Below are 16839 nucleotides of genomic sequence, written 5' to 3' on the forward strand. Positions count from 1 at the left end.
GATATCGGAACTGTTCGATAGGTTACGTGGAGCGAGGGTATTTTCCAAGTTGGATCTGCAGAGAGCCTATAATCTGATACGTATTCGTGCGGGGGACGAATGGAAGACGGTTTTTAACACCAGGGATGGCCACTATGAGTATCTGGTCATGCCCTTCAGCCTCTGTAATATCCCAGCCATCTTCCAAGACTTTGTAAATGACGTCTTCCGGGATACGCTCTCCACCTCCGTGGTGGTCTATCTGGATGACATTCTTATCTTCTCTCCAGATTTGGCTTGCAGAGACATCTGTAAGGTCTTCGACCGCCTGCAAGCCCTCTCCCTCTATGCCAAGTTGGAGTAGTGCCAGTTTGAGCAGGAGTCCTTGCCATTCCTGGGCTATATCATCTTGGCCCAGGGTTTGGCTATGGATCCTGCCAAATTGCAGGCGGTAATGGACTGGCAAGAATCCCACTCCCTTAAGGCGGTGCAGTGCTTTTTGGGGTTTAACTATTATCGCCAGTTCATTCCCCCAATTCTCCACCTTGGTGGCTCCTTTGGTCACCCTCACCAAAAAGGGAGCCAATCCTAAAGTATGGTCTGAACAGGTCTTCAAGGCCTTTCTGCCATCAAGACACATTTTGCTGGCGCTCCCATCCTCCACTGTCCTGATGTGGCTGCACAGCAGAGATCCCGAGTCTTGCATTCGGCAGTCTCCCATTCCTCTCCGGCCGCAGAGGAGGCTGCTCAGCAGAGTCGTCGATCCAGGCGCTCTGCTCAGACCAGCTCTGTAGGTTTGGTTGCTGCTGCCACCTCTGGTCGAGCTATAGCAATGTATGCTGGTCAACAGCGAGCTACTCCAGGGACTAAGTCCTCCTTTCAGTCCACTGAGCATGCTCTTGGGATGATCTCTCATTGGAGATCGGAGGTCACATGCTCAGGTCCTTCTCCAGCTCAGATTGGACCATCAGGAAGGTCCCGGAAGGATGCTGCTATAAAAGAGCCACATGGCCATGCTCTAGTATAGACTATTATGCTTATTTGTGAGTATGGTGATGGATGCATGTATCTGGTGACTGACTCATTAAGACTCCCCTCCCTTTGAGGAGGCATTCAAAGTGAGAGTCAGCGCCAATGGGTGGCTATGCTCAAGCCACTGTGCTCCCAGTAGTCTACGCACACTAGCGTCTGACTGTGCCTCCCTGCTACGGGCACTGTCGTATCGCATCAGGTAGCTGTGACCGCCGTGCACACCTCTAGCACTTTCCTCCCCATCCTGAGTGGTTAGTGGCATCCGCCAAAGCAGCACTGTGTGCACTTGGTGCAATTTAAATATATTATTACCTTTTGCTGGCACTGCAGCCGCAGCGCCGAGTGCTGATGGTCTAGAGGAGCTCTAGTTTGGTGTCTCTAGGACAGGGCTTTGTGACCCTAATTAGAGCTCACTCAGCTGAGCTCTGTGATTTCAACAGGCTCTGGCATTTGTTTCATCAGCTCTGTGGAGTAATAGAGTTCGCTTCTATTCATACTGGGTGAAGTTAACCCACGTGTAAGCAAGCGTTTAGCCACCATCTTATTCTGCCATTACTCAGCAGCAGGTTCCATCTCTGCACGGTGGACCCGGGCTGCGAACGCACCTCATATCTCCTTTCATATTATTTGGTGCATTCCGCAGTCCCTAACAATGACTTTATGGGGACGCTTAATGAAAACAATCTCAATATACGGATTACCTATGCCTTTCATGATACTACAGTTGATTTCCTGGACGTCCATCTGGAGGTCGACTCGAACTGGCGCATCCAGGCGGACAGCTTCAGGAAACCAACGTCTGTTAATTCATATTACATGCGTTCTTCTCTCACGATCCAACCACCATAAGAGCTGTCCCAGTCGGACAGTTCCTTAGGATGCGGCGAATCTGCTCTTCGGACACCAGATCCGAGGCACAGGCTTCGGATCTAAAAGACCGTTTTCACGCACGTGGCTACAGCTGCAGGTGTGTGAAGACCGGGTATGATCGTGCAAGGAAGACACCACAAAATCATCTATTAAATTCTACTAAGAAAGGGACCAAGGTGGACTATAATGGACCTATATGGTTCATCCCCACCTACAACCACGAGTGGCATGGGATGCATGCCATTCTCAAGAAACACTAGCCCATTTTGGAGACTGACCCCTCCCTGAGGACTGCCTGGGTAGCTTTCCCTCCATTACATCCAGAAGATCAAAAAAATCTTGGCGATCTCTTAGTAAGGAGTCATTATACTCCGGCATCCGGTAATCCATTTGGTATTGTTGCCCCTCAGATTGGTTCTTTTCCATGTGGCCATTGCCTGGCTTGCGCCAGTGTCCTGCGCTGCTCCACCTTTACCTCTGCAGATGAGTCTAGGGACTTTACCATCAGACAGCGTATATCTTGCGGCACCTCCAACGTTATATATTATGCTACTTGCCCGTGCCCCAAGATATACGTTGGTCTTACCATCAGAGAGCTTAGGGGTCAGGGTACGGGAGCACGTGCGGGACATTGGCGCGGCCAAGATTGTGACGGACACTATGGATTTAAAGGTGATCCCCTGCCATTTTAAGGCACACCACAATTGTGATGCAAGGTTATTTAGGGTTAGGGGGATTGATGCCCTCCACCTTGGTATTAGGGGTGGGGATAACAAAGAACTCCTCGCTCAAATTGAAACAAGGTGGATTGTCCTTCTGGATACGGTTACACCAAAGGGCTTGAATGAATCTTTGAGCTTTGCCCCATTTTTGTAGGGTTCCCATAATTCTTTTTGGAGTTTGTCTCTCTTGCTCTTCCCATCACACCCTCCTATACCTTTGTGGATATGTGCTGCTTTTAATTTATTTTTTAATTTTTCCTCTTATTTTTTATTCTAACTTTTATTATGTCTTTATTCTTGGTAGTGATTTTGATGGTGTTCCACCTTCACCTTCCTTTGGCTCCGTTGGAATATAAAGAAAAATATGCTCTGACAGAAGGGGTTGATGATTTCTAATATGGAGATTATTTAGGCTTTAACATGACCCTGTTGTGGCCTGTCTTTTTGGAATCACATGTGTTATGTCTTTCAGCATTGTATTTGGGAATTCCACTATGGACAATAATACTGTATTGTATATTATTATTTATTATTACTTTGCTTTTTCCATATGTCATTGCTATATTGTGATGTATTCTTATGCATTATATTGTGTTCCCATGGGACAAGCACTGCGGGATAGCCTTTGTTTTCCATTTTCCTCCACTTGTTTCCTCTTTCCCTTCCCTATACTACATATACCGTGGTGATGACGGTGCGCATGGCGCTGTGACCGGTGGAGTCCTGTTTGCGTTGGGGTGTCTTTACGCCCTGTGCATTGTGTTCGGGGTTCAGTCCTTGGCGTGTGTGCGGTGGGCATGACGCCCTTTTCACATGTAGGACCTTGCCGGCGTGGTGCGAATGCGCCGCATTGGTTACCTCCTATTGGTTGTTTTCAACCACATGACCGGGTTCACAGGGCTATTTGATGGTCCTGTTGGAACCTCAGTGACATCCCCTTGAGAAAGTGGCCCTGTGCTGCCACAAAAAGCGCGTCGGGGTGCACCACATTTCCCGTCCTTCCCTGCTCCCTCTCCCTGATAAGTTTGGGTACTCTTAAAGCCTAAAACACGTTTTCATCATGATATTGATATAATGGGACATTGTGCAATAGGGCTCTGATTGTGGAGCCTGTGCTATCATGGCTGCTGCTACGTAAATTCACTGGTAGTACCCACTAGTTTACTATAGTACTACGATCCTGATCCCCATTATTACATGATTTGGGGTAATTTTTTGAGGGTGCTGGGCAGTAAGGGGCAGATTTTCATGCATTTTTTCACTGGTACTTTGTATATTTAAAATATTTTGTTACTCTGTTACTGAATAAAATTGATATTGCTTTATTCTATTTTTGAGGACACTTTTTGGCTCCATTTTTTTCCTCATGCTTCTATAGCTCATCGGAGCTGGTGCTTTTTGGTCTGGACTCGTAATGTGATGTCACCTCACCTCTCCAGCTCATAATTATGTATTTGGGATTTTGTGTCTTATTCCTGCTGGGTTAAGCAGGTGATATTTAATGGAAAATTTTTTTTATCACTGATCATGTTATCCGCCATGGGATTTTCTTGTGTAAATACTGTTGAAAAAAAGTCATTTAGCATATTGGCTTTTCCTCATCCTCCTCCACCATTTCACCCAGACTATTTTTAAGGGGACCAACGCTATCATTTTTTAGTTTCTTACTATTTATGAAGTTAAAGAATATTTTGGGATTATTTTTACTTTCTCAGGCAATGAGTCTCTCTGTCTCAATCTTTGCTGTCTTGATTTGATTTTTACAGAATTTATTTAATGCCTCATTACTACCTACTTCCTTTAATTCTTTAAATGCTCTCTTTTTGTCACTTATTGTGCCCCTTACAGCTCTATTTAGCCATAGTGGTTTCCTCCTATTTCCAGCATGTTTATTCCCATACGGTATATGCTGTATATTGTGCACAGGTCCTATTCAGGATGCTAATAAACGTCTCCCATTTTCTTTGTGTATTTTTATGTCTCAGGATATCGTCCCAGTTAATTACACCAAGATCATCTCTCATCCGTTGGAAATTTGCTTTCCTGGCACCACATCTACGGAGAGTGGCCTTCTGGGACTATGGAGGATGTACAGCATAAACTGTAAGTATGGTGTGCATCCTTTGTTCACTTACTGGAGGGGCTGCAGAAGCAGGGGGCGCACTTTGCATGTGGGCTCTGGGCAAGTGCTCAGTTTGCCCTTGTACTAAATATTGATTTGATTTAACTGTCTCTTTTGTTTATTGACTTTGCATTGATTAAAAAAACTATTAACACTTCCACTTTTGAAATCATTGTTCCTTTTAGCATTTTCCACAGCCTAAAACTTTGGTGCAGTGCTGTACGTTCATTAAACAGTATTATAATGCAAAGCACAATGTAAAATATTGCATGAAATACCTTCTGAAAGGGGTTTCACCATTTCTGACATATCAAGAGGATATGTCATAAATGTCAGCTAGGTCTTAAAGCTGGGATCGGCATCTATCTTGAGAATGGGGTCACATTGTAGTGTCTGAAATGGAGCGGTGTCCTTGCATGCATGGCTCCTTGTTTTTGTCTATCTTTGCATGAGCAATGCGAAAATTGCTGAGCCCCTTTTTACTGAGAATGTCATGCAGTGATGTCTACGTTTATCAGATATTTAAGGGATATCCTGAGAAACCATGGATCGTAGCACCCCCATGATTTATTGATACAGAAAACTAACCCATCTAATCCAATCCCATATAAGAGCTACTGTACAATTAGGCTACTTTCACACTTGCGCATTTTTGCGCAGCGTATCGAGCGCACATGAAAAGCATGTCAAAAGCGCGTGCAAACGCTTGTAAACGCTGCATTTTTTGTAGCATTATTGTGCGTATTACGACAAAAAATCGCAGCCTTTTTATGCGTAAGTGTTTTTTCATGCGTTTGCATTTTTTATGCGCAATGGTGTCACTTTCACAGGAGAAAAAATCCTTGAAAAATTCTTGCAACAGACCACCAATGGGACATCAGTGGGTGTGTCTTATGGAAATTCTTTATATAGACCCTGTTTACAGCTGAATTCTTCACATTTGCTTGCATTTGCCTTGTGAAACATGGATCTGCGCTGGAAGAGTTTTTACTTTGACTTGGATCTGGACATCAGGATGGCTCAGGCTTATGCAGCTGCTTGCCATCAACAAAGGGAGAGAGAGGCATCGAAGACTGCAGCGGTGGCGTTTGTGGATACATCCCATTATTGAACTTCGGGAGAGCCGTGGAGCATACCACACCCTCTACAGTGAGCTACAGGCAAACCCGGAGAAATTTACAGATTATACCCAGATGTCCCAACAAAGCTTTAACTATTTGCTTGGTCGGGTCCAAGAAGTCATCCGGAGACAGGACACGCAGCTCCGTCGTGCGATTACTCCTGAGGAACGGCTACTGGTTACATTACGGTACGTAGTATTGCAAAACCAATGCCTGCAGAATTTTCTTTGTTGTGACATGTACTATTACAAATCTGGCAGAATTATAGTTCTGCCATGTATTTAGCAAAAAGTTGCGTGTTTTTTTTTTTTTATGGCATGTAATGAACAAAAGGCCGCGGATGTATTTTTATTAACTTTTTTTTAAATTTATTGTTGGTGTTTTAAAAATCCATATACAGAAGTAATAATTGTTGTTTTTTCTTTGTTTCCCAGATTTCTGGCAACTGGAGAGACACTCTCTTCACTCCACTTCCAGTACCGTAGTGGATACCTGCCAGGCTTTGTGGAATGTTCTCTGTCCAGAATTCATGCCCCTGCCCACCGCAGAAAAGTGGTTGGAAATCGCCGAAAAATTCTGGACAGTATGCAATTTCCCCAACTGTTTGGGAGCGGTGGATGGGAAACACATCAGGATTATCAAGCCAAAAAGAACTGGATCGGAGTACTACAACTATAAAAAGTACTTTTCTACAGTACTCATGGCCATTTCGGATGCAGACTGTATGTTTGTAGCAGTGGACATTGGGGCATTTGGCTGTGGAAATGACTCCCAGGCCTTTAAGAACTCTGACATGGGCCGGAGATTGTATGGCAACTAATTTAATTTTCCCATGCCACGGCCTCTTCCCAACACCGAAGGTCCACCACAGCCCTTTGTAATGGTTGGGGATGAGGCAATCCAGATGTGCCAAAACATGCTCAAGCCCTACTCCAGCCGGGACTTGGACCACACCAAAAGAATTTTTAATTACAGGCTGACCAGGGCCAGAAAAACTGTTTGAGTGAGCCTTCGGTATACTTGTATCCAGATGGCGCATTCTTGCCACAGTCATTAATCTAAAACTGGAAACAGTGGATGAGGTGGTGAAGGCCTGTGTGGTTCTACATAATTTTGTCATGGTTAGAGAGCATTCGAACTTAGATCTTGATGATTTTGCTCCTAACCCATTGCCTGAATTTACTCAGCACCCTCTCAGGTCATTGGTTGAAGATGGCCAAATGAGGGACCAACTTAATCTCGGATGTAGGCCGGGTGGAATGGCAAGAGCAAATGGTGTAAATTTTTTTTCTTGTTGTTGGGTTAATAAAACAATGTTTTGATACCTGTACTGAGTGCATTGTGTCTTTTTACACTCCCAATACTATGATCAACTCGTCAGGTGTACCAGTGAAATTATGATGCTGTGTTTTGTGCAAGTTGTATGACCTTTATCATCTTGACAGTGTGTTCGATTAGCAGCGACGGTGGAGATAATACAACTAATTTTTTTGTCACATGGGCCAATTTAAAAAAAAAAATTTGATGCACTGGCATCCTTTACACCAAAACATGTGACTATAAATATTACTTGTACGATCACCACTGTGGCTTGATTTTCAACGCACACTGGATACATATCAGAGTTTATACAACTTCTACCATACCTAGGCCTGGTGTCATGCTGAAGGGAGGACGCACAAAATAACGCATATTGAGTTCACAAAGTTATCACACATAGGCATGACAATACACATATTACTTAAACTGCAGCATCTTTACAGTCTGCTTCAAATATATGGAGACTTATGCAACGCTGCAGGTTAAAACTCATGTGTATTCACCTGCCCATGTGTGATAGTGATGATGATTAGAGTTGAGCGATACCGTCCGATACTTCAAAGTATCGTATCGGATGGTATCGGCCGATCTTTAAAAAAAGTATCGGTATCGCCGATTCCGATACCGGAAGTCCCATTCAAGTCTATGGGACTTCCGGTATCGGAATAAGAAAAACCCTTTCCTGCCCTTGTACAGCCTCTCTGGGGTCTGTACGGGCCTTTCGGGGGGCTGTGCCGGCCTGCCAGGGGGTCTGTGCAGGCTCCGGTGGTCTGTGCCGGCCTGCCGGTGGTCTGTGCAGGCTCCGGTGGGCTGTGCCGGCCTGCCGGGGGGCTGTGCAGGCTCCGGGGGGCTGTGCTGGCCTGCCGGGGGGCTGTGCCGGCCTGCCGGGGGGCTGTGCAGGCTCCGGGGGGCTGTGCCGGCCTGCCGGGGGGCTGTGCCGGCCTGCCGGGGGGCTGTGCAGGCTTCGGGGGTCTGTGCAGGCATCGTCCGATGGGACTACAAGTCCCATCGGGCGATGCCTGCTACCATGACAGTGATTGACACATTAGCCAATGATGGGACAGTAGTAGTCCCATCATCCGGCTAATGTGTTAAATGTAAAAAAAAAAAAAAAAAAATTACATGCTACATACATACAACATGCATACTACATACATGCTACATTCATACTACATACTACATACATGCTACATTCATACTACATGCAACATACATACTACATATATACTACATACATACTACATACATGCTACATTCATACTACATAAATACTACATGCAACATACATACTACATATATACTACATGCATGCTACATACATACTGCATGCTACATACATACTACATGCTACATACATACCACATATATACTACATACATACTACATAAATACTACATGCATGCTACATGCATGCTACATGCTACATACATACCACATACATACTACATGCATGCTACATACATACTACATGCATGCTACATACATACTACATGCTACATACTACATATATACTACATGCATGCTACATACATACTACATGATACATACTACATATATACTACATGCATGCTACATACATACTACATGCTACATACATACTACATACATACTACATGCATGCTACATACATACTGCATGCTACATACATACTACATGCTACATACATACCACATATATACTACATACATACTACATACAATACATTCATACAATACATACATAGACATACAGTACATATAACATAGAGTAACATACTTACCAATACTTGTCACATTGTTCCCCGAAGCCATTGTCTTTTCCGGAATAAATATTAACATAACAAACCACAAAAATACTCACCCACGATCCGAAGCAGTCCACGAGTGTGTCCCACGACGATCTTGGGTAGAGAACTGCAGCATCAGCTGTTGCTGCCGTTCTCTACGGGCTGCAGGAATCCAATGACGGAAGGTAGGTATCCTTCCGCACTGTATTCCTCCGCCACTTAAAAAAAAAAAAAGTCCCTAGTCTCACTTTATGCCATTGCTGTGTGGGAATTTCCCACGCAGCAATGGCATAAAGTGAGACTAGGGACTTTTTTTTTTTTAAGTGGCGGAGGAATACAGTGCGGAAGGATACCTACCTTCCGTCATTGGATTCCTGCAGCCCGTAGAGAACGGCAGCAACAGCTGATGCTGCAGTTCTCTACCCAAGATCGTCGTGGGACACACTCGTGGACTGCTTCGGATCGTGGGTGAGTATTTTTGTGGTTTGTTATGTTAATATTTATTCCGGAAAAGACAATGGCTTCGGGGAACAATGTGACAAGTATTGGTAAGTATGTTACTCTATGTTATATGTACTGTATGTCTATGTATGTATTGTATGAATGTATTGTATGTATGTAGTATATATGTGGTATGTATGTAGCATGTAGTATGTATGTAGTATGTATGTAGCATGCATGTAGCATGCAGTATGTATGTAGCATGCATGTAGTATGTATGTAGCATGCATGTAGTATATATGTAGTATGTATGTAGCATGTATGTAGTATGTATGTGGTATGTATGTAGTATGTATGTAGCATGCATGTAGTATATATGTAGTATGTATGTAGTATGTATGTAGTATGTATGTAGTATGTATGTGGTATGTATGTAGCATGTAGTATGTATGTAGCATGCATGTAGTATGTATGTAGCATGCATGTAGTATGCATGTAGTATGTATGTAGTATGTATGTAGTATGTAGCATGTATGTAGTATGTATGTGGTATGTATGTAGCATGTAGTATGTATGTAGCATGCATGTAGTATATATGTAGTATGTATGTAGTATGTATGTGGTATGTATGTAGCATGTAGTATGTATGTAGCATGTATGTAGCATGCATGTAGTATGTATGTAGCATGCATGTAGTATGTATGTAGCATGTATGTAGTATGTATGTAGCATGTATGTAGTATGTATGTAGCATGTAGTACGTATGTAGCATGCATGTAGTATGTATGTAGTATTTTTTTTTTTTTTTAACATTTAACACATTAGCCGGATGATGGGACTACTACTGTCCCATCATTGGCTAATGTGTCAGTCACTGTCATGGTAGCAGGCATCGCCCGATGGGACTTGTAGTCCCATCGGACGATGCTTGCACAGATCCCCGGACATCAGCACAGCCCCGCGGCAGGCCGGCACAGCCCCCCGGCAGGCCGGTACAGACCCCCACAGGGTGCACAGCCCCCCGGCAGGCCGGCACAGCCCCCCGGCAGGCCGGTACAGACCCCCACAGGGTGCACAGACCACCGGCAGGCCGGCACAGCCCCCCGGCAGGCCGGTACAGACCCCCACAGGGTGCACAGACCACCGGCAGGCCGGTACCGACCCCGGGCAGTCCACACAGCCCCCCGGCAGGCCGGCACAGCCCCCCTGGCAGGCCGGCAGAGACCCCCGGAAGGCCCGAAATGACGGCGCATCATGATGCGCACACACCGCGCATCATGATGACGTCAGTCTGTCAATCAACTTTGAACTTCCGATTCCGATGCCGAATTCCGATATTGAAAAAATATCGGAAGTCGGTATCGGAATTCCGATACAGCAAGTATCGGCCGATACCCGATACTTGCGGTATCGGAATGCTCAACACTAATGATGATACAAGGCCAGGGTATTGGTGAAGTAAATATAACATTTATTTTCAGCATCAGGTCATCAGTTTATTCCACACACTTAAATAGAGTATGTTGTTAATTACTAGGTATATCTACAATCCCCTTGCCTTGTCTCAAAAGTAGTTAAATGATGATGGTAACGAAAAAAAAAAAAGGCAAAGTAACAATAGATATGCCTTGCACTCAACACCATCCTCTATGCCAGGGTTTCCAAAATCTAGTCCTAAATGTACACCAACAGATCATGTTTTAAGGATTTCCTTTTTTTTGGGTCAGGTGAAGCAGTTATCACCGGAGTAATGGAATTCCTTAAAACATGATTTGTTTGTTGGCCTTGAGGACTGGAGTTGGGGAACCCTGCTCGATTCAGTCTGTGCAATATTATATGACTGAAGAGACCAGTGCTGAAAATACAAGTCACATAGATTTGTTTTTTTGACACCAGATATGTCCATTGCTGAGACATGTTTCTTGTGTCAGTCTTGGACATATGTGTTGTCAAAAAAACAATTCTATATGACTTGTATTTTCCACACCAGTCTCTACATTATTCTAATATTGCACAGACTGAATCGAGCAGGGTTCCCCAAATCCAGTCCTCAAGGACCACCAACCGATAATGTTGTCAGAAATTCCATTGTTCCGTTGATAACTGCTTCACATGAGCCAATAAAAATGGAATTCCTTACAACATGATCTGTTGGTGCGGAAAAAAACTAAAAAATAGAATATTTGTAACTTTGGAGAATGAAAAAGATAGAAAAAAAAAACAGAAGAAGCAAGATAGAAGATGAAAATAAAGACCTCAGGTCCCTGCGCTCCCTCAGTATTGCAGTTAGCCCTTCTGCCCTGTTTGCCGCCTGGCATTCCCGTCTGGTGTCTGCCTGCTCTCGCTCCCTGCTCCATCCTCTTGTCCTACCTCTCCCTCCCGTGCCTCTGCTAGTCACCCCGTGTTGCTACCGTGTCTTTTCCCTTGCCTGTACCGCTGCTTCTGTCGTTACCTGCCAACCGTGTATTGTGCCTGTCTGTCCATAGGATGCTAGCGCCATAGAGATTGACAAACAGGTGTCTTACCTGCCAAGCAGAAATACCCGGTGGGCGCCGGGGCGGAGCCACCGGGTCACGAACTCCCAGGATGCCTGGCACCCGGGGAAGAGCGAGCGCGCATGCGCGGGCCTCTGATGCGCAGCGACCCCGCAAAGACAGACGGGGAGTGGCGTGAGAGCGGACTGGAAGGGCATCGGGAGGAGGAGACCCCCAGGTAAGAGTCTGGGAGTGTAACACATGGACTATGATTTTTAACACCAATCTGTTGTCCCCTTCACAATTTGTATCATAAGCACTCCATTATTTCGTATTTGATTATTGTAATAATTGTAAAGCACTTTGTAGAGATTTGTTTTCTTATTGGTATTTACATTTTTGTTTTCTTTTCTGCTGATTAAAGGGAATCTAACAAAAGATTTTCGCTATATTATCTGAGGACAGCATGAGATAGGGGTTAAAACACTAAATTCAATGATGGCTCACATGCCAGGCTGTGTGCTGTCTACTGTTTACTAAAGGTTTTATCACCAGCTGACTATCATTTCCTGGACTACAGAAACATTCACATGCTAGTTGACTCCACCCCCTTCAGTGATAAGCATCTCACTGTCAATAGACAATGTAAATAGACAGCTTGGTGTGGGCAGAGTTAGCTTTCTCAGCTCTGCTGCATCCTACACTAAGAACACTGAGTGTGTCAGAGCCTCTCCACCCAGCAAACTAAGTGGTACATCATTGGATTCAGGGACTCTGTCTACATGATGCTGATCTCAGATTTGGTAGCAAAAACCTGCTGACAGATTCCCTTTAATGTAACATGCAACTGCATAATATAACATGAAAAAGTCCAAGCAGTGTATCAAACTGCAGTGCTACATTTTTGCTTTCCAAAACTATTGAACAGTGTACAAGTATGTGATTTATCATGAGTATTAACAAACTCACGGCTAAAGTGAACTTGACAGCTGATGCATGCTGCCTGATCCACAGGCAACATGTATCAGACGTGACTTTATGATCGTAACCAGGTATGTTTAACTGTGAAACTTTGTGGAATTTTAGAAAGAAAAGCCATAGTTTAAAAGCTGCCGGGGAAAGAGTCGCATGAGAGACTAATCGGACAGGCTAGTCCACCTCTCCCCACCCACTGACAATGAATGACAGGTCTCTCCTTGCATGTGTGTATGGGGAGAAACTGCCAATCAAGGGCAGCGGGTGTGGAGAAGCTGCCGGGAATCCGCCTGTCCAACTATAGCATCCCATGCACATAGTCCCCCGTGGCTTCTAAACCAGCTGTCAAATTCCTTTTAAAGACAGACCCATTGATTTGTACTTGTGAGTTTGATCCATGATTTGGACAAAGAAAAAAAATGCTGTTTTAGCATTTTTTTTTTTTTGCAAACACTTAGCCTGCCAAAAAACATGCATGTGTTTACAGCACCATAACCTTTATAACACCTGTTCTATCTGCAAAAAACCTTGGATAGAGTACATGTATGAAAAATGGCTATCTGATTAATGCCTTACCCAGGCTTCTTTTACAAAAAGAGAATATATTAGCTCTCCTGACATATCTCAGAAAAAGAGGCCATGCTTATCAATAAGAAAATAGGGGGGGAAGCCAGCACTGCTTAAGGTTAGGACGCATAAATTGGAGTGCATATGCACATAATGTCTAGCTGTATTCAAAAATGAGATATTTAGCAAAAAAATTGATCAATTCAATTGAGCCACCCCGCCGCGCCAAGGCAATCTCATATGGGGGGTCCTACTCTATATATTTTTAATAAATGCTGTGCCATTACGGCCTCCTAAATATATTTAGCGCATGACCACATCAAGTGCAATCTGTACCTGAACATTACTGGATCGCTCCCATGAAGCCAGATGGAGCAAGTGCAGATGAAGGCCAACCAGGTCTTTGGTTTGTGGCTCACCACCACTGCTGCCATGCACGCTTGGTTATGTCCGCTATAAATTTTTCTGTGTTCATCATGATGGATCTAGGCTGCTGTGCACACACACGGCAGCCCCGCCCTGCCCCAAGCTTTATTTAATTGTGCACCTGTGTCCGGGCCAATATCGCCCTTCATCTATGTTTGCTGGTTGGGCAATGTGTGGAGGTCAATCCTGATATGTCTGTGTTCAGACCTGGTTGGCCTTCATCTGCACTTGTTTCATCTGGCTTCAAGGGAGCGATCCAGCAATGTTCAGGTACAGATTGCACTTGATGTGGTCATGCTCTTAGGAGGCCGTAATGGCACAGTATTTATTATAAATGTAGAGTAGGACCCCCCACATGAGATTGCCTTGGCGCGGCGGGGTGGCTCAATTGAATTGATCAATTTTTTTGCCAAATATCTCATTTTTGAATACAGCTGGATATTGTGTGCATATGCACTTCAATTTATGCGTTCTAACCTTAAGCAGTGCTGACTTCCCCCCCTATTTTCTTGTTGTTGGTTTGTGGCTCACCACCACTGCTGCCGTGCACGCTTGGTTATGTCCGCTATAAATTTTTCTGTGTTCATCATGATGGATCTAGGCTGCTGTGCACACACACGGCAGCCCCGCCCTGCCCCAAGCTTTATTTAATTGTGCACCTGTGTCCGGGCCAATATCGCCCTTCATCTATGTTTGCTGGTTGGGCAATGTGTGGAGGTCAATCCTGATATGTCTGTGTTCAGACCTGGTTGGCCTTCATCTGCACTTGATTCATCTGGCTTCATGGGAGCGATCCAGCAATGTTCAGGTACAGATTGCACTTGATGTGGTCATGCTCTTAGGAGGCCGTAATGGCACAGTATTTATTATAAATGTAGAGTAGGACCCCCCACATGAGATTGCCTTGGCGCGGCGGGGTGGCTCAATTGAATTGATCAATTTTTTTGCCAAATATCTCATTTTTGAATACAGCTGGATATTATGTGCATATGCACTTCAATTTATGCGTTCTAACCTTAAGCAGTGCTGGCTTCCCCCCCTATTTTCATGCTTATCAATACCTGGTCACAATTCAAACATACTGCAGGATGCACAGATGCCCCATTTTTTTCAACTATCAGCTGCCGGCAGCGCCATCAGAGGCTTATCTACAGCCACCCAGGGGCGGTCCGGGTCTGGTCTTGGTCCGATGGGTGTCGTGGTCTGGTCTGGCGCCTCTCATCTTCTAACGATGATGTCCTCTTCTTTGCTTATTGTCGCGGCTCCTGTGCACTGCAGTACTCTGCTCTGCCCTCAACAGGGCAGAGCAGTGTGCCTGTGCAGGAGCTTCAACGGTAAGCAAAGAAGACAAAGTCATCGTTAGAAGATGAGAGGTGCAGGAACGGACCGCGACACCCATCGGACCAAAACCGGACCGCCCCTGGGTGAGTATAATATAACTCGTTTTTCTTCTCTTTCAGGATACATCGGGGGCTTATCTACAGCATTACAGAATGCTGTAGATAAGCCCCTGATGGTGGTGCTGGCAGCTGATAGTCGAAAAAATAGGTGACAAATTCCCTTTAATATAACACAAGTACAAACTACTGATAGAACAAACACCCACACTCATTTCATCTATGAGGGGTCTGCTTAGCATTATAAACCAACACATAAGACTTATATAAGGTGCCAGTCACATTGATAATTGTAGTGCCCCATGCTGGCTTACAACCTACTAGTCACTAAAGCAACTAATACTTAATTTACTTTTTCATCATACAGTCAAGCCTTGTGATATTTGTGTGCGGACATTTGTGCTTGTGGGGTGCACTTATAAAATGCTGGGTATGCCCGGTTGATCTAATATTGTGGTTGTGAGTATGCTGTAAGCCGGCATTGTGAACTACATGTATCAGTGTGACCATAACTTTATATGCATTTACAATACTAAACAACCACTTCCTATGAATTATAGATGTGAGTGGGAGATCATCAGTATATTGCACCAGTGCTACCCCCATCATATACCACTGGGGCCTGTCTGCTCCGTAGAGTACTTGATAAGTATGGCCTTTCTTGCTGCTCTATGATCTCTCCTGACATATTGGCATTAGTAAACACTTTAATTACACATAAAGTAATATTTCTGAGGCAACTTGTCTTAGAATAGAATATATTCGGAGTGCACATGCGTAGTTTCTTGTAGGTGCCAGTGGGATGGGCATGGTGTCCCAATATGTATCAGAAGAATTGTTCATAATTATCGATAGGTCAAGCAGAAGTGGAAAAGTGCATTTATAGTGGTACAAGTGGTGCATTCACACATGAAAAGATAAAGAAATGCTTCTTGATTTGTTGTTTTGATTGGAAGAATCTTTTTTCAAAAACTGGCAGTTTAGAGGAGAAGCCAAGGGCACGGGGATATCCTTATAGTGCGCCACACAGCTCTAACCTGGGAGTTTAGAACTTATCACTTGTACTACTCGAAATAATCATTTTCACTTCTGCTTGACCTAGCTAGTGTGCCGTGAATAATTCTGCATAATTTTTAGAACTTTGTATTGTGCTGTTTCTCTGTTATTAGTCCTGAAAATGTATGAATAAATTGATAGCTCTAATATGTGCATTAATTTTCTTTATATGTCCATACACTGGGGGGGCACAGACAGAAAAGAGCCTCTGGGCAGCAAAATTATAAGGGCCCTTTCCAGTCCAGTAGATCATCATAATGCATAATTCCACCTGCTTTAGAGGAGTAAATGGACCCCTTTACCTCTTGGACCCCTATGTGGCTTGCACCAATGGTATGTCCACCCCTGTGTACATATACTAGAGGTCACATGTATGATGTGCGAATGCACCCCAATACTACACACACGTCCGCGTGTTGTGGTCCAGGTACGGACAGGCCACAGATGTTCTGACTCAATATCAACAACCTCACAGGCCTACATGAGACTGTCAAGTTTGGACCACTAGACTCATGGCTTGTCCATGCTCAAGCCATATCTCAAGGATCTGTGAATGTACTGTAGTCTTACAC

The 16839-nt window shown here is 44.3% G+C and overlaps 1 protein-coding gene across 1 annotated transcript in view; it reads right to left on the reverse strand.

Moving 5' to 3' along the window:
* Positions 1-16839, reverse strand: part of LOC141047479 (uncharacterized) — a 75806-nt gene that overhangs the window by 10520 nt on the left and 48447 nt on the right. The window lies entirely within an intron of this gene.

This window comes from Dendrobates tinctorius, unplaced genomic scaffold (genome assembly GCF_039654945.1).
Source record: "Dendrobates tinctorius isolate UK_male_01 unplaced genomic scaffold, ASM3965494v1 ptg000127l, whole genome shotgun sequence".
NCBI classification, from domain to species: domain Eukaryota; kingdom Metazoa; phylum Chordata; class Amphibia; order Anura; family Dendrobatidae; genus Dendrobates; species Dendrobates tinctorius.